Source organism: Pongo abelii, chromosome 3 (genome assembly GCF_028885655.2).
Source record: "Pongo abelii isolate AG06213 chromosome 3, NHGRI_mPonAbe1-v2.0_pri, whole genome shotgun sequence".
In the NCBI taxonomy this organism is placed as follows: domain Eukaryota; kingdom Metazoa; phylum Chordata; class Mammalia; order Primates; family Hominidae; genus Pongo; species Pongo abelii.
The window spans coordinates 167,235,662-167,260,280 of NC_071988.2; the positions used below are offsets into that span (position 1 = coordinate 167,235,662).

The following is a 24,619-nucleotide window of genomic DNA, read 5'->3' on the forward strand; positions in this document are numbered from 1 at the left end:
CATGCATTTCAGTGCTATGACTTATGGGCAGAGACAAGAGGGTTAGAGTACCTTCGAGCAAATACGCAATCCTCCAGTGACCCCTCTGGCACTACATCAGAGGTTCTGCAATATAGCTCCAGGCAACAACTTGAAGCCAGCCAAAATTTGTGGGGGAGCCTCTGCTGTGCTCAGCTTTTAAAAATACCTGCACTACAGTGCTTGACAACTGGCTTCTGCTTAAGTGCATCTGATGACTCCAAACCGAGCCTGATTGATATTCAGGCCGGACTGTCCTTGGGAGTGCTTTTGGGAGATGGTTCTCATTTGCAAAACTTTCTTTTGAGTCAGGGTTGTCTCAAGGGTGTAACTAGGTTGTTCCTATAAGTGGTTCTAAATAAATGGGGGCCTAAAGCTAAGAACTTTCAGCCTTTTCACACGCCTTGCTATAAATTGCCTGGGATTTGTTGGGACTACCATGTGTACTAAAGTTAGTATCCTGAAAATAAATATTGTTTTGGATGGTTATCATCCTTGGTTAGAAAATAATTTGATTTCTAGCCATACTTCAGGGTTGGTAGCCAACAGCTGTTTGGAAAGCATGAGATTTGCCTCTCTTTCATCTCTACTTGTTTACTCTACTCAACCTTCACTAAATAAATAATAATCTCACCAAATAAGAAGGATAATCTAGGCTCCCAGAAAAAGAATTAAGTTGTTTGTTGTTGCAGTATTTGTAGTAGTGGGGAGTTGAAGGTAATCTCAGGATTTACTGGGTAGTAAATGCACCCAAGGTGTATTATGCAGTGGTTAGAAACAATGACTTAAATGTACATGTAGCAAGATGCGTGGATCTAAAACACATCATATCTAGTGGAAGAAGGAAGAAGCAGAGGTAAATATAGCACATTAACATTCCCACAAGTTTAAAAATATGTGCATACAAGACAACACTATCCATATTGCAAAAATGCATACAAACAAAAAGGTAACACATCACAAATGTTAAAATGGATGCTTGTGAGGGCAGGAGAGGAAAGCGAATGGGGTATTGAGAATGAAAGAGTAAATGGCATAAGAGTGAGACTTACACAGAGCAATGATTAGCTCTACCCTCTGTTTCTCAGCATTAGCAACAACAGCAAGAGATTTCTACTTTCCTCCCCTGGAGAGCTTCAGAAGGTCTGTTGGGGTCCCAAGAATCTGTTTTTAACAATCATTCTCTTTAAGTCTTCTCATCAGAAAAGTTGGAGAAACATTGTTCTAAAGTCTAGATAAAAACAGCTTACAACACCCACTTTCATTAAATTCACTTCAAAGCAATCGCTGGAGAACTTGATGAGAGTCTCTTACGAAAGGTGCAAAATGGGAGGCACCAAAGAAGTAACATCTGCTCCCTGCCTTTAATAAGCTAATACCAACACACCTGGAAAAATAAAATAGAATGAGTACAGGCATACCTTGGAGATATTGTGTGTTCAGTTCCAGACCACTGCAATCACGCAAATATCCTTGCTTACACCAACTGTCAGGGCAATTTGAATAAGAGATATTGAGTGCACTAGAACATTTAGGGAAAACCTCATCAGGTGCTAGGCAGATAGTATGAAGAGCTAGAAAGGGAAAGTGGTGTTGGCATTCTAGGAAAGAGAATGTTGAGCCAAGTTTCAGAACAGGGAATTGGCAGTGTGCGCAATATCAGTGTGATAGATATTCAACAAGAAGGGCACATTTTGGATTGGCATGAGGAATGCAGTTGAACAAATTGGCTGAGAAAAGAGTAGGAAAGATTTTTAAATGCAGGGGGAAGGTTTAGATTGATCCCACCTGAACTAATGCAAGTGGTACTGATAATGATCCAAAACATAGTCAGTTGAGACAGCAATTTGGGACTGCCTCACCCTGCCCAGCAGGCAAAGAAGACACCACCCTGAATAATAAGTGGGACACCCTGATACAAGGTGACAATTCAATTGGTGAAGATTTTAGTGGTGATGACCTGGGAAAATGTCCCAATAGAGGGAAGCAAACTTGCTAGGCAATGATTCAGACAGGCATGGAATCTCATAGAACATAGCATGCAACCACTAGACCCTCTTCACAGTGAAGGGGGTGTGAGAGGGGGCCCAGGGCCATGGGATCCACTAGTCTTTGCATACTGTGGTCTAGAAGCAACCAGCTTCATGGGACACTAGAAGGACCTTTTAAAGGTACAGTTTCACTGTCAGTTCTGAAACAGTACTTTGAAAGAATTCGGTACCATTTTCCAGAACAGCATATGCATTTAATCAGAGAGCCATACTATGTCCCAAATAGGAGAAATACATGGGCCTAGAAACCAAGGGATGGAAACGTAGTGGCTTATTCCCATCACTCACTTGGGGTTTTGTCTTTCTCATCTCCACAACTCTGGCCTCTGCAAGGCTGGAGGTCCCAAAGTGTGGCCCCACTCCAACCAAGGGACACAGCAAGGGTACTTTTGAACTACAAGCTTTGGCTGCCCCCAGCATACTCCCTATGTCTCCTTGTGACTAGGGATTGGCAAATGATCAGGCAGTAGAATGGCAGGGGTAATTGACCCTGATTACCTGGAAGAACTGTTACGAGATCCTGGCCAGCTTGCTCCAAGACTAAAAGTTCCGTATTGTGTTTTGCTTATAAACTGTTTCCCAAAAAATGGACAGTACTTAGATTTTCTGACTGAACATTATATTGATATCGCTGCTCAAAAGTCATTTGGGTTCTGCAGAGCAAAAAAAAGCAAGTTCACCTGGATTACACATAAATCAAATAAAAATGCTCTGGACATGCCGAAACCCCATCTTTACAAAACACACACACACACACACACACACACACACACACAGAATTAGCCCGGAGTGGTGGTGGGTGCCTGCAATCCCAGCTACTCAGGAGGCTGAGGCAGGAGAATCACTTGAACTGGGAGGAGGAGGTTTCAGTGAGTCAAGATCACGCCACTGCACTCCAGCCTGGATGACAGAGTGAGAACCTGTCTCAAAAAAAAAAAAAAAAAAGAAAAAGAAAGAAAAAAAATGCACTGGGCAGATGAGCAGACAGAGAAGAACATCCAGTTTTGTTTTAAAGTAACAAGAGTCATAGTGGTTATTAAATTTTAAGCGAAAGAAGTTTGCCTTTAAGAGGTCATAATAAAATGTGATATACTTTAAATAATGGAAATTTCATGGACTTTCTCAAACCAATTACTGAATTGGATCTTTTATTTTTACATGGGCACATGGAAACATTTCAAAGTAAAATACTAAATGTGACTTGTTTATCCAAAACAGCTTATAAAGAATTAATAAAAACAATGTGAAAACTTGTACAAAATGAAACAGCAAATTAAATTAATCCGGAAGACAAATACTATTCCCGTCTTATAGATTCTCCACACCAGATGTGATAAATACTAATCAGATGGCAATTGTGTGACAGTTATGATGAAAATTCCTAGGAGCTATTTTTAGCTTTTTTGCCAACTGAAAATCATCTTCCAATGACTTCATTCAACAAAGTGAAGGTCTGGACAATCCTAACCTGTTGTTGGACAACTGTCATTGTCAGTCTTAGGACAACACATGGTGAAAGTGAAACATAAGGGTGCAAACATGACTTTAAAACATTAACAAATGTGTGTATGTGCCACATAAGGCTCATTCCTTTAATCTCATTAGTGTTGGGTAAAAGTTTTCTGTCCTTCCAGTTTATCTTATCAATGAACTGTTTCAAATATGCAGGCTGTTTGTGGCTGAATTGTGTCCCCCTATACACATTTTAATATATTGAAGCTCTAACCCCAGTATCTCAGAATGTGGTTGTATTTGGAGATAAGGTCTTTATAGAGGTGACCAAGTTAAAATGAGGCTGTTAGCATGGGCCCTAAACTGATCTGACTCATATCCTTATAAAAAGAGAGTCGGTCATAAAAAGAGACACCAGGCATGTGCAGGCATCCTGAGGAAGGGCCATTCCAGAGGAAGGACCAGGTGAGGACACAGAAAGGTGTCCATGCAGAAGGTGACCATCTGCAAGCCACGGAGAGTGGCCTCAGAGGAAACTAAACTGCTGACATCTCGGTCTAGGACTTCCAAACCTATGAGAAAATAAATTTCTGTTGTTTCAGCCACCAAGTATGATAATTTATTATGGCAGTCCTAGCAAACTAATACATAAGCAACTTGGATTTTTCTTTAAACTCAATGTATCCAGATGGTCTGTCCCCTATAAGACTTTTTAAGCCTTGCATTTTAAGGATTCTAGCCTATATTTTTAAAGATTTGGAAGATAAAACCAAACTCAAATGAGAAGTAAAATGTTTATTTTAAAAAAATTGATACAGCCAATTATCCCATTTTAACTATAATCTGTACAGATGTTCTGGAACATTAAAAATACCTGATTTGAACATATATGATCTTGTCATTTTGTCATCTTTAAATTTATATGTTCAAAATTTACAAGAAAAAAACAAACAGCCCCATTAAAAAGTGGGCAAAGGACATGAACAGACACTTCTCCAAAGAAGACATACAATGCAGCCAACAATCATATGAAAAAAAGCTCAGTACCACTGATCATTAGAGAAATGCACATCAAAACCACAATGAGATACCATCTCACACCAGTCAGAATGGCTATTATAAAAAGTCAAAAAATAACAGATGCTTGGCTTGTTGCGGTGACTGATGCCTGTAATCTCAGCACTTCAGGAGGCCGAGGCAGGCAGATCACCTGAGGTCAGGAGTTCGAGACCAGCCTGGCCAACATCATGAAACCCCGTTTCTACTAAAAATACAAAAAAAAAAAAAAAAAAAAGAATTAGTTGGGCATGGTGGCATGCACTTGTAGTCCCAGCTATTCAGGAGGCTGAAGCAGGAGAATCACTTGAACCAGGGAGGCGGAGGTTGCAGTGAACTGAGATCACACCACTGCACTCCAGCCTGGGCAACAGAGCAAGACTTCTTCTCAAATAAATAAATAATAACAGATGCTGGCGAGGTTGTGGAGAAAAAGGAATGATTTTACACTGTTGGTGGGAGTGTAAATTAGTTCAACCATTGTGGAAGACAGTGTGACAACTCCTCAAAGACCTAAAGACAGAAATTCCATTCAACCCAGCAATCCTATTACTGGGTATATACCTAAAGAAATATAAATCATTCTATTATAAAGACACACGGGCTGGGCGTGGTGGCCCACGCCTGTAATCCCAGCACTTTGGGAGGCCAAGGTGGGCAGATCACCAGAGGTCAGGAGTTCAAGACCAGCCTGGCCAACATGGTGAAGTCCTGTCTCTACTAAAAATAGAAAAATTAGTCTGGCATGGTTGTGGGTGCCTGTAATCCTAGCTACTTAGGAGGCTGAGTCAGGAGAATCACTTGAACCTGGGAGGCGGAGGTTGCAGTGAGCCAGGATCACGCCATTGCACTCCAGCCTGGGCAACAAGAGCGAAACTCTATCTCAAACAAACAAACCAAAACACAATAAAGACATGCATGTGTATGTTCATTGCAACACTATTCACAATAGCAAAAACATGGAACCAACCTAAATGCCCACCAATTATAGACTGGATAAAGAAAATGTGATACACATACATCAGGAAATACTACGCAGCCATAAAAAGGAACAAGATCATGTCCTTTGAAGAGACATGGTTAAAGCTGGAGGTCATTATCCTTAGCAAGCTAATGCAGGAACAGAAAACCAAAAACTGCATGTTCTCACTTATAAGTGGGAGCTAAACTATGAGAACTCATGGACACATAGAGGAGAATAACATACACTGGGGCGTACCGGAGGGTGGGGAGTGGAGGGAGGAAAAGGATTAGGAAAAATAATTAATGGATACTTGGCTTAATACCTGGGTGATGAGATAATCTGTACAACAAATCCCCAAGACACATGTTTACCTATATAGCAAACCTGCACATGTACCCTTAAACTAAAAATAAAAGTTAAAAAGTATATTAAAAATAAATTTATATGTTCAACAACAGAAGAAATCTGTTAAGTTACTAAAATGTGAAAATGACAAAGATGAATTATAAAATCAATAGAAATTGTTTTGACATAAAGCAAATTATAACAAAAGTTTCAAATCATACCAGAAGCCATAATTCATTAAGAAATATAGATCAATTTTTTCAAATTGGAATAATGAATAGGTTCTTGGATTGTTTGGAAACACAATTAATGAAGAGAATGATGCATAAAAGTACATTAACAAAACAATAAACTCTTTCCTGATTTCACAATATTCTTCTAATATCACGCAAGATAACATACAATTCATAATATTCTTCTAAACAAGTATATCAGTCTGCTATGGCAAGCTAGTTACTGAGTGTTGTCAATTCAAAGAGTATTTGAAATTAGTCATTCATTAGAAATCTTGAAATACCCTGAAATTTTACAGCATATGCATAAAAGAATCTGGATTGAGGTTTTCCTAAATTGAATGACAATTCTAAAAATTTATGAGGCAGCATGAATAACAAAAAGATGAATAAAACCTGCATATGCTTAGAAATTAAAAATAGGCTACTAAATAATGCTTCAAAGAAAAATACAAATTAAATTTAAAAACATTTAGAAATTAATTAAATTGAATATCAAAACTGGGACATATCAAAACTTGTAGAATGAGGTGAAAATGCACTTTCAGAGGGTATTGTAGAAAATAATGATCGATTGAAAGGTAATGTGATAAGTGTCCAACTAATAAGTTAAAAACAGAACAATATATGCCTGCAAGAACATAAGAATAAAGACAAGAGCAGAAATCAACAAATTAGAAAACAATTACAAATAGAACAGCAACGAAACCAAAGGTGGCTCTTCAAAAACATTTATTTAAAAAATCAATCTCTGCTAAGATTAAGGAGAAAGAGAGAGAGACAGAGAGAGAGAGAGAGAGAGAGAGAGAGAGAGAACATGCCCAAATGAATAATACTAGGATTGAAAAGGGATATAACCTCTGTTGTACCCATGGTTGTAATATTAAAGAGTATTATAACCAAGGTTATGCCAATTTAAATTTGAAAATAAAGACAAAATGCACAAAATCTTAGAAAAATAGATCCCAAAACCAACACAAAAAGAAATACTTGCCTATTACATATATGCGTGAATTTTATCAAACTTTATGAAATGAATAATTCCAATTAGAATTATTATCTTACAGAACTTATTATCTTATACCAGCTTATACAGAACTGTCAAAAGGAAAAATCTGGAAATGCATTTTATGGGGCAGTTTAACTTTGATCTTAAAACGAAAACATTGTACAAGAAAAGAAAATTATAGGTCAATCTAATTTAGGAACATGATGAGAAATTCTAAACAAAATATTAGCAAACTGAATCTAGCATATACAGAAAAATGAACTACATCATGACTAACTTGGGCATTTATCCCAGAAATGCAAGAGCAGTTTAATATTAGCAAACTCATGAATATCAGTTATCATATAAATATATTAAAGGAGAAAGACATGATAATTTTAACAGATGTAGAATAAGAACTTTATGAATGTGTATTTCATTTTTTATTTTAAAAACCCATCAAATTAGAAGCAGAAGATTTTTTTTACTGTGATACAGAATAACTACCAAAAGTTTGTATAATATATCATATTAGCCAGGCATTGTCATATGTGCTGTTGTCCCACCTACTAAGGAGGCTGAAGCAAGAGAATCTTCCTCCAGGCTTGAGCCTGGTAGTTCAAGTCCAGCCTGTGCAACATAGCAAGACCCCCATCTCTAAAAAATAAAATGAAATTACGTAATCAGGATAAACAGGAAAACATTCACTTTTACTCAATATTTTATTAAATATCGTAAGCCAGTACAAAGAGTCAAGAGAAAAACTAATAGATACAAAGATTGGAAAGGAAGGAACAAAAACGATCATTTTTCATAGATGTTACGTATACATAGAAAACCCAAAAGAATCTGTAGAAAAAATATTGGAAGTATGAGTTTGGCAAAGTGGTTGGGCAAAAGATGAATTCATAAAAATCAATTCATTTATATACACCAGCGACAAAGAGCAAACGGCCTCTAAATATCCATTTACAATTGCAACAACAAAAAAATGTACTTCAGAGCAATCTCACAAAAAATATGAAAGACCTTTATGGATAAACTATAAAACATTACTGAAAGATGTAAAAGAAGAACTTGATAGAGAAAGATTCCATGTTCATGAAAAGGAAGACTCAATGCTCTAAATATGTCAGTACTCCCCAAACTGATCCACAGTTTTAATACAGCACAATTCAAATCTCAACAGTGTTTTTGGTGGAAATTCACAAACTAATTTTAAAAGGTGTACAGAATAGCAATGTGCCAAGAATTACAACACTTCTGATGAAGAGGAATAAGGTAGATGTACTTGCCTACTAAATATTAAAATATTTTAAAACTCTAGTAATTAAGATAGTATTGTCTTGGTGCAGGAAGACAAATTGACCAGTGGAACAGAACAGAGCTCAGGAATCAGACATCTGATGTATGGTAGAGGTTGTATTGTAGTTCTGTGGGGGAAAAGAAAAGATAAGCTGGTCAATAAACATGTGACGATAACTGGCTATCTCTAAAAGAAGTTGGATTCCCACTTCATTAGCCCTCTAGGGCTGTCATAACAAAATACCATAGACTGAGCAGCTTAAACAACAGATGTTTATTTTCTCACAGTTCTGGAGGCTGGAAGTCCGAGATCAGGGTGCTAGCAGGGCAGGTTCTCGTAAAGCCTCCCTCCTTGACTCACGGATGGCTGCTTTTTTCCTGTGTTTTCACCTGGCCTTTTCTCTATACACATGCATCCCTGGTGTGTGTGCATCTCTCTCTTCTTAAAAGGCCAAAGTCCTATTGGATCAGGGTCCCACCCTAATAAACTCCTTTAACATTAATTACCTCCTTAAAGGCCCTATCTCCAAATATAATCACATTGAAGGTTAAAGCTTCAATATTAAAATTTTAGGGGGACATGATTCTGTCTATAAACCTACAATAGACCAGTAGAAATAAAAATCTATTCCAGATTGATCAAAGATTACATGTGAGAGACCAAACTTTAAAACTTACTACAAGTGGATGTAAGACATGAAACAACAGTTTCTGTACATTGGATATCAGGCAGCTCAAGAAAGCAATCCCTGAGAAAATGGAAATTTAGAAAGTAAGCCCTAGAATTGCTCCCAAATTAATGCTTAAAGGCAGCTTCCAGGCTGCAGTGCAGCAATGAGGATCTCAAACAGCCTGCAGGCTCCCGGTGTTAAGGGGACAGGGCTATGGATTCGGGGAAGCCAAGGCAGCAAGAATTTGTAGGACTGAGTAGCAGAAAAATTGTTGCACAGAGAAGAGATCTGCACAGACAGAGCTCCAGATACCTGCAGAGGGTTCCCCTTGAATCTTCAGTTAATTAATGATCAGTGAATGTATATGCTGAGAACTGGAGAAAGAATCACCAGCAAGGAGCAGGTGCAATAATCCCCAGAGATCACACAAAGGGCTATTGCAGTCAGAATGGAAAAACCTGTATTAGACAGGGCCATAGAGTACTCAGAAAGGCATTGCTTCACTAATGGGGCCAAATTAGCTCTAGACTAAAAGCTGCTCTGTTCCCACCTGAATGACCTTAAAAGCAAGCGTTGAAAATATCAAATTGTTTTCAAGTAGCTTAACTGCATCTCAGAACAAAGTTCAAGAATATGTAAAGGAATGAAGAAATGTCCTGCAAGGAACAATATGAAATTCACAATGTCTGACATCCAATCAAAATTGCCAGGCATGCAAAGAAGAATATGATCTATAATGAGGAGAAAAATCAGTCAAAAAAACAGACCCAATGAAATGGGTTACAGAATTAGCGGACAAGGATGTTAAAGGAGCTATAAAAAGTGTACTTCATATGTTCTGGAAGATAGAGGGCAACATGAGCATTTTAAGAAGAGACATGAAAGAAATTTTAAAAAATTTTTTTTAATTTTAAAAATTTGGGTCTTTTTAGACCCAAATAAAATTGCTAGAGATGAAAAATACAGTAATTAACAAGATCTGATGCTGTAGAAGAAAAGGCTAGTAAATTTGAAGTCATAGCAATGGAAACCATTCAAAATGAAACACACAGAGAGGAAAAAAGACAAAACAAACCAAAAAGCACAGTGCATCATTGAGTATGTGACAATGTGTAACTGGAGTTTCTGAAAGAGAAAAGAGGAAGGAAGGGTTGGGGGGCATAAAAAGAATGGAAAAAATAATGGCTGAAAACATTCTAAATTTCATGAAATTTCTTGACATTTTATTCCAAATTTAATTAACAAAGATCTAGTGGATTCTTTCTTCTTTTTCTTTTATTGAGACAGAGTCTTGCTCTGTCATCCAGGCTGGAGTGCAGTGGCACGATCTCTGTTCGCTGCATCCTCCACCTCCTGGGTTCAAAAGATTCTCGTGCCTCAGCCTCCGGAGTAGCAGGGATTATTGGCATGTGCCACCACGCCCAGCTAATTTTTGTATTTTTTAGTAGAGATAGGGTTTCACCATGCTGACCAATCTGGTCTTGAACTCCTGACTTCAAGGGATCCTCCCACTTCAGCCTCCAAAAGTGCTGGGATTATAGGCGTGAGTCGTATGGGAAGTGGCAGGTATCTCCTACTTCTTCAAAACAGACTTCAGGTGAGTTAATTCCAGCTCACTGATGATTTTAGATCTCGAACTTCTCCGAGAGATCATCTCATCTAATTTCCTTGGCTTATACATTCAAGAACTGAGAATCAAGATATTAAATGACTTGTCCAAGGTCACATAAAATGTTAGTTACAGAATTGTCACTAGCACTTAAGTTCCTTGATTTCCAGTACTCTAGACTCTAGTACTCTAGAAGCACTCTAGGCTTTCCAGCCAATCAGAGGACAAAAAAATCCCTGTCTCTCTCTCTCTCTTTTTTTTTTTTTTTTTACCCTGGGCCAACCATAGGGTACCCCCAATATACAAGTAAAATTCTCTGATCACATTACTTATTTCAGAGAATAGCCATGAAAATGTGAATTTGCTTAGAGGATAGCCTGGTTTTAACTGGCTATGAGGTTTGGTTGAGGATCAATGAGACAAAAGTCCCTAGCAGTGGCTCTGGGGACCTGGGACATTATCACAGGACTGTGAGGGCAAAACTATTTTCTCAATAATGCTAAGATACTATTTGCCTTTTAATGCTCCCTCTTTTGTAAATACACAGTGGAATGTTCCAGAGTCTACATGATGTGTGATATCATAGCAGATTGAACGTACAAGCAGCTATGAGACTATAGCCGTCTTCTATTGTCAGCCATTAGAAAATTTGCAAAAATGAAAAACAATGCCATTATTCTATTTTTTTTGTTTTGGAAAAATAATTTTTTCATAAAATATGTTAACATGTAATGGGTTTGTTATTGCTGTTTTAAAATATATGAGAAATAAATATGTTAAAAGTTCCCTCAGTCTCCTAATGTAATAAATAGTGATAGGTATAGTCCATATAAATAAAAGTTTCTTGGAGTCCTTGATAATTTTTAACAGTGAAAAGGGATCCTGGCCAGTCGCGGTGGCTCACGCTTGTAATCCCAGCTCTTTGGGAGGCCGAGGCAGACTGATCACGAGGTCAGGAGTTCAAGACCAGCCTGACCAATATGGCAAAACCCCGTCTCTACTAAAAATACAAAAAACTAGTTGGGCGTGGTGGTGCGTACTTGTAGTCCCAGTTACTCGGGAGGCTGAGGCAGGAGAATGGCTTGAACCCGGGAGGCGGAGATTCCAGTGAGCTGAGATGGTGCCACTGCACTCCAGCCTGGGCAACACAGCGAGACTCCATCTCAAAAAAAAAAAAAAAGGATCCTAAAACAAAGAAGTTTGAGAATGGCTATTATACCAGGTTTCCAAAATCATGCCGAAGAATTTATCTTTCACTCTCAGGCTCGTTACTGAAGAGTTTTGAGCAGGGAAGTGTCATAATCAGAGTCGGGCTTTAGTGAAGACTTGCCTGGCAATTTATGGATGGATAGACAATGAAGAAGGGAATGAAGGTAAAACAATCAGAAGGCTATAAAAGTGCAATTGAGAATTGGGGAGATAATGGACTAGACATGAGAAGGAGGCAAAACATGTAGCAGTGGAACTTATGGGAGAAACAGTGATGAGATTCAAGGGTCACTGGAGAGAAAAATGACCAATATGTTACCTAGGTGACCAAAAGAGTGGCAGTACCATTAACAAAAATAAAAAATCAAGTGGATGAGTTTTAAGTTTTGAGCTGTTAATGTTGAAGTAAAATTGTGAATATGACCTGCAGAGAGTTGGAAGTGTGGGACTAGAATTTAAGAAAGGTTAGTTCATGTTGGACAGATGGAGTTAGATGGTGTTTGAGGTTTGGGGAGCTGAAAAATTCACCAAAGAGATGGAGGGGGTGTGGGCTGGAGAAAGAGAGGGGGAACAAGAGACCCCATAGGATCAGTAGGGGAGGTGCCAATCCTAAATGTAGAATTAGCACTGCGATTTTGCAATGCCTCTGAAGCCAGGAGGAGTGCTTCTAGAAGGAGAAAGAAGAGTTAATAGTACCCAGAAGCCCGTAGGGGTAGGAGCTAAAATAATTTCTGTGATGTCTCAGGAATCTTCAAATATAATTTTATTGGAGTGGTGGATGTGAGTCAGATTTCAGAGGCCTAAGGAATGAGTGTGGGTTGGGAAACTCCAAAAAGAAGTTTGACCATAAGAAAACAGAGTGAGAGAAAATGGTAACCAACCCAGAGAATGGATAAACTCTGAGGATGAAAACATGCAGGGAAAGAAAAAAAACAATCCTAGAAAAACTTACTCTTTGGAGTCAGAAAGATGAAGCCTGAAAAAGGGGAAGGATTGGTTTGTGCCCAGGAAAATGAGATTGGCTAGAAGAATGGGGGGGGGAAATAACAGGTAACGATATCCAAGGCAGCAGAAGATGTCTAGGAACACCTTGGAAATATCAGGATCAGATATGCCCGGATTCCATTCCTCCCAAAAATAAAACATGAAAAGCTTATATGCATAGAAAACTCCTGGAGGTTTTATAATAGTAAACTCTCACAAGTGGTTTCCTCTGAAAAGTAGGACTCATGGAGATTTCCTTTTTGTATGTATTCTTCTGTATAACTGGAGTTTGAAATTTTTAAGATCATGAATATGTGTTTATTTATAATTTAAAATATTCAAATTTTTAACAACCTGTGTCAAGTTCAAAATTTTAAACAATTTGATCTTGATGAATTGGAAGGAAAAATTGAAGAAGGTATCTCTTACTATATATGTACACTTTAGAATTTCTTCATGTGTATAAACTTATTTTATAATTTAAAAAATTATAAGAGAATATATTGTCATAAGGAAGAAAAATAAATAGTTGGCATTGTGTTCTATAACATTCACCTTTTAGTTCTGGGCAGGAAGATATAAAGTTGCTGCCCTCAGAGAGTAAAGAGACAGGATATGATGCAAAATAGCTTCTAAATCCCAGCCCAGTGTATAGAGTAAAAACATCGTGAGACAAATTAAAAGAATTAACTCTAAAACTATATCTAAAGCCTTTAAGGTGCCTGTCATATGGTAGGCACTCAATAAATATTAGTTATTATGATTTGTCAAGTTATATTTATATTTAGTATATTATAAAATATAAATGTAGTAGCCTTAGGCCTCTAATAGTTCCATTAATATTTATAGAACACAATGCCTGCACATGTGCCAGAGATGAGAAAAATGAATGAGATATTATCCTTTCCTTAAAAGCTAATTGGCAAACAAAACACAAAAAGATATATAGTAATGCAGGTCAGTGTATGCCATGTTCCAAATATGTGATCCAGACAAAAGTGGTTCTGCAATTTGAAGATCAGAAAAATCACAGAGGACAGGAGCAATTAGGAAAAGCTTGCAGAAATAAGACATGAATGGACCTTGGAGAATATGAAAGGAGAGAAAAGGGCATCCTGGGGGGAAAATGCAATGAACAGAGACTAGAAACAAAAAAGATGTGTGGTCTAAATATAATTTGTTATCCTGGATGGGATCCTGAAACAGCAAAAGGACTGTAGTATGAAAACTGATGTTTAGTCAAAAGTAATATACCGACATTGTTTTCTTAACTTTCACAAATGTATCATGATAATGTAAGATTTTAACATTAGGGGAAACTGGATAAAGAGTAGACATATAGGAACTCTCTGTACCAACTTCATATTTTTTTCTGTACATCTAAAAATTATTCCAAATTAAAGTTTGTCTTTAAAACTGTGCATGGTAATTTCATGAACTAGTGAGTAAACAAATACAGCCAAAGCTCAGAATTTAGTTAGAAAGATAATGATAAATTAAGACGAACAGGTGGGTAAGTCCTAGATTGTAGAAGACTTTGAATGCCTGGCTAAAGATTTCTGATTTAATTCTGCAGTTTGTGTAGTGTTATTGAAAGTAGAAGAACAATGAGGTGTTTGAACGAGAAAGGAGCCTTCAAATAGGTGGCCCAGAAAGTCTTATGTCACCATCATCATTGACTTTCATTTGTCCAACATCATGCTTTCTAAAAGCCACCACAAATGGCACACTAACATATTCTCATTCATATTTTCCTCAGTTATTAAAATGCTGATGTTCAGTAAAAATACCAGGTGGTGGGAGAGAAGCAAACAATGTAGCCCTCCCCTCATGAATAATGAAGCCCTATGTAATGATGACTTGGTCTCACTCAATATCCATAGTGCTAGAAGCAGACCTTTCTCTATGAAAAGTTAGTGTTGTCATGAGCTTCCACTTCTTTTACTGTCAGCCAAAAACAGTTCCCTGAAGGATATTGCTTCACTGTAGGAAAATCATTTAAAAGACCCTCCAAGTTGTGAAAATGTAAGGCACACAGACAATCTTTGCCTGTGAGAGTTTGTGTGTAGGTGTAGGTGTCCAAAATGAGCATGTGTTTGTTGCTTAACAACATCTGGCTTTCTCCTTTGCATGCAACAGGGAGATTCATTGTTGGGGTATGCCGAGGTAGTCCAGTGGCAGGAAGAGATGCTAAGACAGACCAAACAAGGATTTATGGAGAAGACTTGTGTGCTCCAGCATGACAAGAGGCTGGGATTGAGTTCTTTTCTAGCTTTGGCCCACTTGGCTTGGTGCTAAGCATTGAAGGGAAAAATAGATGAGTGTGTGAATGTGACCTAAAACAGATGTGGTCTCAGAGCTCCAGAGGGACACTGGCGGGGTGATGGGAAGAAGAGAGCTGAATCAGTAGAAGCATCACAGCAGCCACAAACAAATGTCCTGATATCAGAATGTGCGGGACCCATCTTTAACCTCATGTGACAGAGACCAAGCCAAGGCGTTAGTGGATTGTTCATACTTCCCAGCTTTCTCTCTCATCCTGGCTTTTTGCAGGACTGATCGCCTTTGAACTGAGTAAGTTCCTAGTGTTCTTACTTAAGCAGGCTGGCTGAGGGAGGCCTTAGGAAATAAGTGGACTTCCTGTCACTAAGGGCAGGTAATAAATTGAATAAATAAATGTGAGGCAATTGTGTTTGTATTCCAAGCTAGCAAAGTGGATCATTCCAGATACACTATTGATGTAAATTTCTACAAAGTGAGTCATTTCCCCTATGGTCTTTTTTAACATTTCTTAAATGTATTCCCACAACACCTGCAGTTCAGTGCACTGTTTTTGAGAATGTAAGAAGCAGAGTGCACAACCTACCTATGAGAAAAATGGACCCAGAGGATAGGAATGAGAGCTTCACGAAGAGGAAACCTGCATGTACTAGTCTGATTCTTTTTTCCACTTGTTTAGGACACACTACCATGCTGCCTGTTTGAAGCCATCTCACAGGATATTTGCAAGAGCCACTGGGATGTTAGTTCCATGAAAGGAAGAGTTCTGTGTTGCTTATTGACCTATACCAGGGCCTGGTAGATGCTCAGTAAATATTTACTGAACAAACCAATGAATCTAGTGAACTAAGGGACATCAGAATATCTAAATACTACAAAGTAGGATTGAAGACTGATGATGGTTAATGTCTGTCCACTGAAAACACTATTAGGGAGGGAGAAATTTTCTGGGAGAAGATTGTCAGGAGGAAAGAATACATTAATACAAATACACAGGGGAGAAAGCTTCTGTAATGGAGAGTTCCAGTCTAAGTCCCTTTAAGCTAAATTGAGCCAAGAGCATTGCCTTACTGATGAGTATTCCTTTGTAGAGGAAATAGAGATCTTTGAGAAGTGGAAGTAAATCTCAATTTTCTGGGCCTAATGTCAGATATTCTAGCAGATTAAAGATGACAGACAAAGGAGATGACACCTTAAGATTTATTCCAGATTGTACATTTTCCTCCATTTGTGGGTTAGATTGTATATTTTTCTCCTTTTGTGGGTTGAGAAAGTAATAGAGAATGTAGGGAAATAAAGTTTCTGCTGTTGTCTCTATAATTTTAGGAGCTACACTATCTGGGAAGCTTGAGGTCTAACTAATCCTGTGATATCTAGACTAAGTGAGAAGCAATGGGTGGATCTCCAGGTAAAGGAAGATAGTAAGACGTATCTTGTCCAAGGGTTCTTGTGGCTGAGTATGCACTAACAGTTGATTACCCCAAAGAGTAACTGAAAGGGCCAGGGTAGCTCTACTTACTGGGAAAGAGGGACATTTTATACTTGATTTGAAATGTTTGTTATACTGTCAGGAAACTCTATTGTTACAGATTTTCTGGGACTCTATACTACATTTCCCCCTTTATTCTAATGTTGAGGGTGACCTAGTAAGTCAACTGTATCTTGCCATTTATAATTTGGGAAGAATTTAGAAAAGACACAGGGTCTCTCTGGTCTACAAAGTTTATACCTCATTCAGAAAAAATTGGAGGCACCCAGGCGCAGTGACTCACACCTGTAATCCCAGCACTTTGGGAAGTCAAAGAGGATGGATCACCTGAGGTCAGGAGTTTGAGACCAGCCTGGCCAACATGGCGAAACCTCATCTCTACTAAAAATACAAAAATTAGCTAGGTGTGGTGGCACATGTCTGTAATCCCAGCTACTTGGGAGGCTGAGGCAGGAAAATTGCTTGAATCCAGGAGACAGAGGTTGCAATGAGCTGAGATTGTACCACTGCACTGCAGCCTGGGCAACAGAGTGAGACTCCAACTCAAAAAAAAAAAAAAAGGAAAAGAAAAAGAAAAAATTTGAGGCTTTTCTGCAACAACAGGCATTTCTTTTCTCTCTTTTTTTTTTTTTTTTTTTGTTGTTGTTGTTGTTGTTGTTGAGACAGAGTCTTGCTCTGTCACCCAAGCTAGAGTATAGTGACATGATCATAGCTCACTATAGTCTCAAACTCCTGGACTCAAGCAATCTTCTTGTCTCAGCCTCCCAAACTGGTGGGATTATAGGTGTCAGCCACCACTCCTGGTCAACTATAGGAATTTCAAAGCATAGGAGTTTGAAAGACTGAAATAGCTATGAGCTTCAAAAATCATGTGTGGGAAAACAAACACAGTTAGAAAATTTACTTATTCAGGGCTGGGTTCTCACTACTGTAAAAAAGTAGCTGTAAAATTTAACAGGTAATAATGTTCTACAATTTCTGTGCATTTCCTTTTTAATGAAAGTACTATTTAGGTGTCTGCAAAGCAATTTTGCTAATAGAATAACAGGTAGTGAGATCATTTTATACAATTAGCATAACTGACATTAGGAAAATGTAGATGGCACCAAGTGCAGTGGCTCACACCTGTTATCCTAGCACTTTAGGATTGTTTGAGGCCAGGAGTTCAATGCCAGCCTGGCTAACACAGTGAGACTCCGCCTCTACAAAAATAAAGTAAAAAATTAGCTGGGCATGGTGGCACACGCCTGCAGCCCTAGCTACTCAGGAGGCTGAGGCAGGAGGATCACTTAAGCCCAGGAGTTCAAGGTTACAATGAGCTGTGATCATGCCACTGCACTCTAGCCTGGGCGACAGAGTGAGACCTTAAAGAAAGGAACACAGAGAAAGAGAGAGAGAAAGAGAAAAGGAAAGAGGGAAGGAAGGAAAGAAGGAAGGAAGGAAGGAAGGAAGGAAGGAAGGAAGGAAGGAAGGAAGGAAGGAAGGAAGGAAAAGTAAGAATGACCCATAGTCATCTTATGCATGTCTTGCTCCAGATGTAGAATCAGTCATTTCTCCAAAATGTTTTAGTTTCTTTAAATGGGGAATGCTATTTAGAGGTCGCAATCTGGGTGTGAAAGATGTTCATTGCTATTGCATTGGTAATTGTTTTTAAAACTTTTTCTTCAGAAGAGGCAGGGAATATGTATTTTTAGACAAAGTACATCATGAGTTCATACTTATATTCTCAATTCAAAATTAAGGTTAAAGTAGTTTTAATTAAATTGTTTAAATTTGTATTTCTATTGCTTTTCTCTTAAGCGGAAAAGCTTGGTTGATGACAATGTTAAAGCAATTACTTCTTGTTACCCAGTCATATGTTGCTAATGATACGGATACATTCTGAGAAATGCATTGTTAGGTGATTTCATTGTTGTGTGAACATCATAGACTGTACTTACACAAACCCAGATGGTATAGCCTACTACACACCTAGGCTATATGCTGTAGCCTATTGTTCCTAGGCTATAAATCTATACAGCATGTTACTGTACTGAATACTGGAAAAGGTCCAGTAAAAATACAATAGGAAAGGTGTTCCCCTCACTGGCGTCCTGGACATGGGTTGTCTCCAGGAGCACTCAGGCCAGTGGACAGTGAGGGCACAAGTTACAATTTGGATATAAAACCATTTTTCTAGCCCACCTTGGAGAAGACTGTTGACACACTAATTGGAATGGTTCCAATAGTCTACTTTGCAAGACACTTCAGATTCAAAGAATTTCCTTTGTAAAAACAACAAGGGAGGCATCACAGTTTTCCATTTACATCAACAACTTCAAGTTCTTACCATGGAAAATTCAGAGAAGACCGAAGTGGTTCTCCTTGCTGTAGCTCCTTCAATCCTATCACCAACAGGCACCTCAGGTTGTTTGAGCTGGCCAAGGACTATATGAATGGAAGAGGAAGATATAGAGTTGTCAAAGGCATGATCTTTTCTGTTGGTGATGCTTATAAGAAGAAAGGACTCATTCCTGCCCATCACCAGGTCATCATAGCTGAACTCGCCACCAAGAATTCCAAGTTAGTGGAAGTTGATACATGGGAAAGTCTTCAGAAAAAGTGGAAAGAGACTGTTACTTTGCTAACATGCCGTCGGAAGAAACTGGAGGCTAGTAACTGTGATCACCAGCAGAACTCACCTACACTAGAAAGGCCTGGATGGAAGAGGAAACGAACTGAACAAAGACAAGATTCTAGTCAAAAAAAATCCCTAGAGCCAAAACCAAAAGGTGCACCAAAGGTCAAGCTGCTGTGTGGGGCAGATTTACTGGAGTGCTTTGGTGTTCCTAATTTGTGGAAAAGTGAAGACATCACCCAAATTGTGGCTGACTACGGGCTCCTATGTATTACTCGGGCTGCAAATGATGCTCAGAAATTCATCCATGACTCTAATGTGCTATGGAAACACCACAGCAACATTCATGTGGTGAACGAATGGATCATTCATGATATCTCATCCACAAAAATCCGGAGAGCCCTTAGAAGGGTCCAGAGCGTTCACTAGTTGCTACCAGATCTTGTTCAAGAATACATCGAAAAGCATAATTTGTACAGCTCTGAGAGTGAAGACAGGAATGCTAGTGTTATCTTGGCCCCTTTGTAGAGAAATACTGCAGAAGCTAAGGCATAGAAATCCTACGGCATGATGTTTTGCACTTCCCTTTTGAGTATTTGAAACAATCTGGGTGTTAGTGACAGGGGAAAGAAATTGTGATCCTGTTGCTTCAACTAAAGCTTTAAAGTTTAATGAAAATCAGTGGTAAGGTAAAATCAGCATCTTTTTTTTTTTTTAATTTTTATCAGAAGGTGCTAAGGTGAATGTTTTCTGTATTTTTTTTTTTTTAAGACAGAGTTTCACTCCATCACCCAGGCTGGAGTACAGTGGCGTGATCTTGTCTCACTGCAACCTCTGCCTCCCAGGTTCAAGCAATTCTCATGCCTCAGCCTCCTGAGTAGCTGGGACTACAGGCATGTGCCACAATGCCTGGCTAATTTTTTGTATTTTTAGTAGAGATGGGGTTTCACCATGTTGGCCAGGCTGGTCTTGAACTCCTGACCTCAGATGATCTGCCCACCTCAGCCTCCCAAAGTGCTGGGATTATAGGGCATGAGCCACCACACCCAACCTGTTTGGTCTTTTTAAAAAAATATGTATATATAAATCTTTTTATCTTTCAAACAAAAGATTAGCAGCACACTAAACCCAGAAGAATTTTCTGTGAAACTAACTACAAATAAGAAGTCAGAAAGAACATCCTAGCTCTACCACATAAAAGAAGCAAAGTGTGAAGTGCAAAAGTTCATTTAAAATTCTAACTCTGGGCTTTTTGGCTTCCAAGATGGCTGAATAGGAACAGCTCCAGTCTACAGCTCCCAGCGTGAGCAATGCAGAAGACGGATGATTTCTGCATTTCCAACTGAGGTACCAGGTTCATCTCACTGGGGCTTGTTGGATAGTAGGTGCAGCCCATGAAGTGTGAGTGGAAGCAGAGTGGGGCATCGCCTCACCTGGGAAGTGCAAGGGATTGGGGAATTCCCTTTCCTAGCCAAGGGAAGCTGTGACAGACTGTACCTGGAAGATTGAGACACTCCCACCCTAATACTGAGCTTTTCCAATGGTCTTAGCAAACGGCGCACCAGGAGATTATATCCTGTACCTGGCTTGGCAGGTCCTACGCCCATGAAGCCTTGCTCACTGCTAGCACAGCAGTCTGAGATCCAACTGCAAGACAGCAGCAAGGCTGGGGGAGGGGCATCTTCCATTGCTGAGGCTTGAGTAAGTAAACAAAGTGGCCAGGAAGCTCGAACGGGACAGAGCCCACCACAGCTCAAGCAGGCCTGCCTGCCTCTATAGACTCCACCTCTGGGGGCAGGGCATAACTGAACAAAAGGCAGCAGAAACTTCTGCAGACTTAAATTCCCTGTCTGACAGCTTTGAAGAGAGTAGTGGTTCTCCCAGCATGGAGTTTGAGATCTGAAAACGGACAGACTGCCTCCTCAAGTGGGTCCCTGACCCCCAAGTAGCCTAACTGGGAGACACCACCCAGTAGGGGCCGACTGACACCTCATACAGCCGGATGCCCCTCTGAGACGAAGCTTCCAGAGGAAGGAGATCAGGCAGCAACATTTGCTGTTCTGCAATATTTGCTGTTCTGCAGCCTCTGCTGGTGATACCCAGGCAAACAGGGTCTGGAGTGGACCTCCAGCAAACTCCAACAGACCTGCAGCTGAGGGTACTGACTGTTAGAAGGAAAACTAACAAACAGAAAGGACATCCACACCAAAATCCCATATGTACGTCACAATCATCAAAGACCAAAGGTGGATAAAACCACAAAGATGGGGAGAAACCAGAGCAGAGAAGCTGAAAATTCCAAAAATCAGAGCACCTCTTCTTCTCCAAAGGAACACAGCTCCTCACCAGCAATGGAACAAAACTGGACAGAGAATGACTTTGACGAGTTGAGAGAAGACTTCAGATGATCGGTAATAACAAACTTCTCCAAGCTAAAGGAGGATGTTTGAACCCATCACGAAGAAGCTAAAAACCTTGAAAAAACATTAGATGAATGGCTAACTAGAATAAACAGCATAGAGAAGACCTTAAATGACCTGATGGAGCTGAAAACCATGGCACAAGAACTACATGACGCATGCACAAGCTTCAGTAGCCAATTCGATCAAGTGGAAGAAAGGGTATCAGTGATTGAAGATCAAATGAATGAAATGAAGTGAGAAGAGAAGTTTAGAGAAAAAAAAGTAAAAGGAAATGAACAAAGACTCCAAGAAATATGGGACTATGTGAAAAGACCAAATCTACGTCTGATTGGTGTACATGAAAGTGATGGGGAGAATGGAACCAAGTGGGAAAACACTCTGCAGGATATTATCCAGGAGAACTTCCCCAACCTAGAAAGGCAGGCCAACATTCAAATTCAGGAAATACAGAGAATGCCACAAAGATACGCCTTGAGAAGAGCAACTCCAAGACACATAATTGTCAGATTCACCAAAGATGAAATGAAGGAAAAAATGTTAAGGGCAGCCAGAGAGAAAGGTTGGGTTACCCGCAAAGGGAAGCCCATCAGACTAACGCTGATCTCTCAGCAGAAACTCTACAAGCCAGAAGAGAGTGGGGACCAATATTCAACAACCCAGAATTTCATATCCAGCCAAACTAAGCTTCATAAGTGAAGGAGAAATAAAATCCTTTACAGACAAGCAAATGCTGAGAGATTTTGTCACCACCAGGCCTGCCTTACAAGAGCTCCTGAAGGAAGCACAAAACATGGAAAGGAACAACCAGTACCAGCCACTGCAAAACCATGCCAAATTGTAAAAACCATCGATGCTATAAAGAAACTGCATCAACTAACGAGCAAAATAACCAGCTAACATCATAATGACAGGATCGAATTCACACATAACAATATTAACCTTAAATGTAAATGGGCTAAATGATCCAATTAAAAGACACAGACTGGCAAATTGGATAAAGGGTCAAGACCCATCAGTGTATTGTATTCAGGAGACCCATCTCATGTGCAGACACACATAGGCTCAAAATAAAGGGATGGAGGCAGATCTACCAAGCAAATGGAAAACAAAAAAAGCAGGGGTTGCAATCCTACTCTGTGATAAAACAGACTTTAAACCAACAAAGATCAAAAGTGACAAAGAAGGTCATTACATAATGGTAAAGGAATCAATTCAACAAGAAGAGCTAACTATCCTAAATATACATGCACCCAATACAGGAGCACCCAGATTCATAAAGCAAGTCCTTAGAGACCTACAAAGAGAATTAGACTCCCTCACAATAATAATGGGAGACTTTAACACCTCACTGTCAACATGAGACAGATCAACGAGACAGAAAGTTAGCAAGGATATCCAGGACTTGAACTCAGCTCTGTACCAAGCAGACCTAATAGACATCTACAGAACTCTCCACCCCAAATCAAAAGAATATACATTCTTCTCAGGACCACATTGCACTTGTTTCAAAATTGGCCACATACTTGGAAGTAAAGCACTCCTCAGCAAATGTAAAAGAACAGAAATTATAACAAACTGTCTCTCACACCACAGTGCAATCAAACTAGAACTCAGGATTAAGAAACTCACTCAAAACCACACAACTACATGGAAACTGAACAACCTGCTCCTGAATGACTACTGAGTACATAATGAAATGAAGGCAGAAATAAAGATGTTCTTTGAAACCAACGAGAACAAAGACACAACATACCAGAATCTCTGGGACACATTTAAAGCAGTGTGTAGAGGGAAATTTATAGCACTAAATGCCCACAAGAGAAAGCAGGAAAGATCTAAAATTGACACCCTAACATCACAATTAAGAGAACTAGAAAAGCAAGAGCAAACACATTCAAAAGCTAGTAGAAGACAAGAAATAACTAAGATCAGAGCAGAACTGAAGGAGATAGAGACACAAAAAACCCTTCAAAACATCAATGAATTCAGGAACTGGTTTTTTTGAAAAGATCAACAAAATTGATAGACCGCTAGCAAGACTAATAAAGAAGAAAAGAGAGAAGAATCAAATAGATGCAATAAAAAATGACAAAGGGGATATCATCACCGATCCCACAGAAATACAAACTACCATCAGAGAATACTATAAACACCTCTACGCAAATAAACTAGAAAATCCAGAAGAATTAGATAAATTCCTGGACACATACACCCTCCCAAGACTAAACCAAGAAGAGGTTGAATCCCTGAACAGACCAATAACAGGTTCTGAGATTGAGGCAATAATTAATAGCCTACCAACCAAAAAAAGTCCAGGACAAGATGGATTCACAGCTGAATTCTACCAGAGGTACAAATAGGAGCTGGTACCATTCCTTCTGAAACTATTCCAATCAATAGAAAAAGAGGGAATCCTCTCTAATTCATTTGATGAGGCCAGCATCATTCTGATACCAAAGCCTGGCAGAGACACAACAAAAAAAGAGAATTTTAGACCAATATCCCTGATGAACATCGATGTAAAAATTCTGGCAAACCAAATCCAGCAGCACATCAAAAAGTTTATCCACCACGATCAGGTTGGCTTCATCCCTGGGATGCAAGGCTGGTTCAACATACGCAAATCAATAAATGTAATCCATCATATACACAGAACCAAAGACAAAAACCACATGATTATCTCAATAGATGCAGAAAAGGCCTTTGACAAAATTCAACAGCCCTCCATGCTAAAAACTCTCAATAAACTAGGTATTGATGGGACATATCTCAAAATAATAAGAGCTATTTATGATGAACCCACAACCAATAACATACTGAATGGGCAAAAACTGGAAGCATTCCCTTTGAAAACTGGCACAAGACAGGGATGTCCTCTCTCTCCACTCCTATTCAACATAGTGTTGGAAGTTCTGGCCAGGGCAA

General features: G+C 39.1%; 1 pseudogene; it reads left to right on the plus strand.

Annotated features, from left to right (window-relative positions):
• Positions 1–18,984: 18,984 nt before the first annotated feature.
• On the plus strand, positions 18,985–20,086 carry LOC100435489 (nicotinamide/nicotinic acid mononucleotide adenylyltransferase 1-like; annotated as a pseudogene).
• The last annotated feature ends 4,533 nt before the right edge of the window (positions 20,087–24,619 follow it).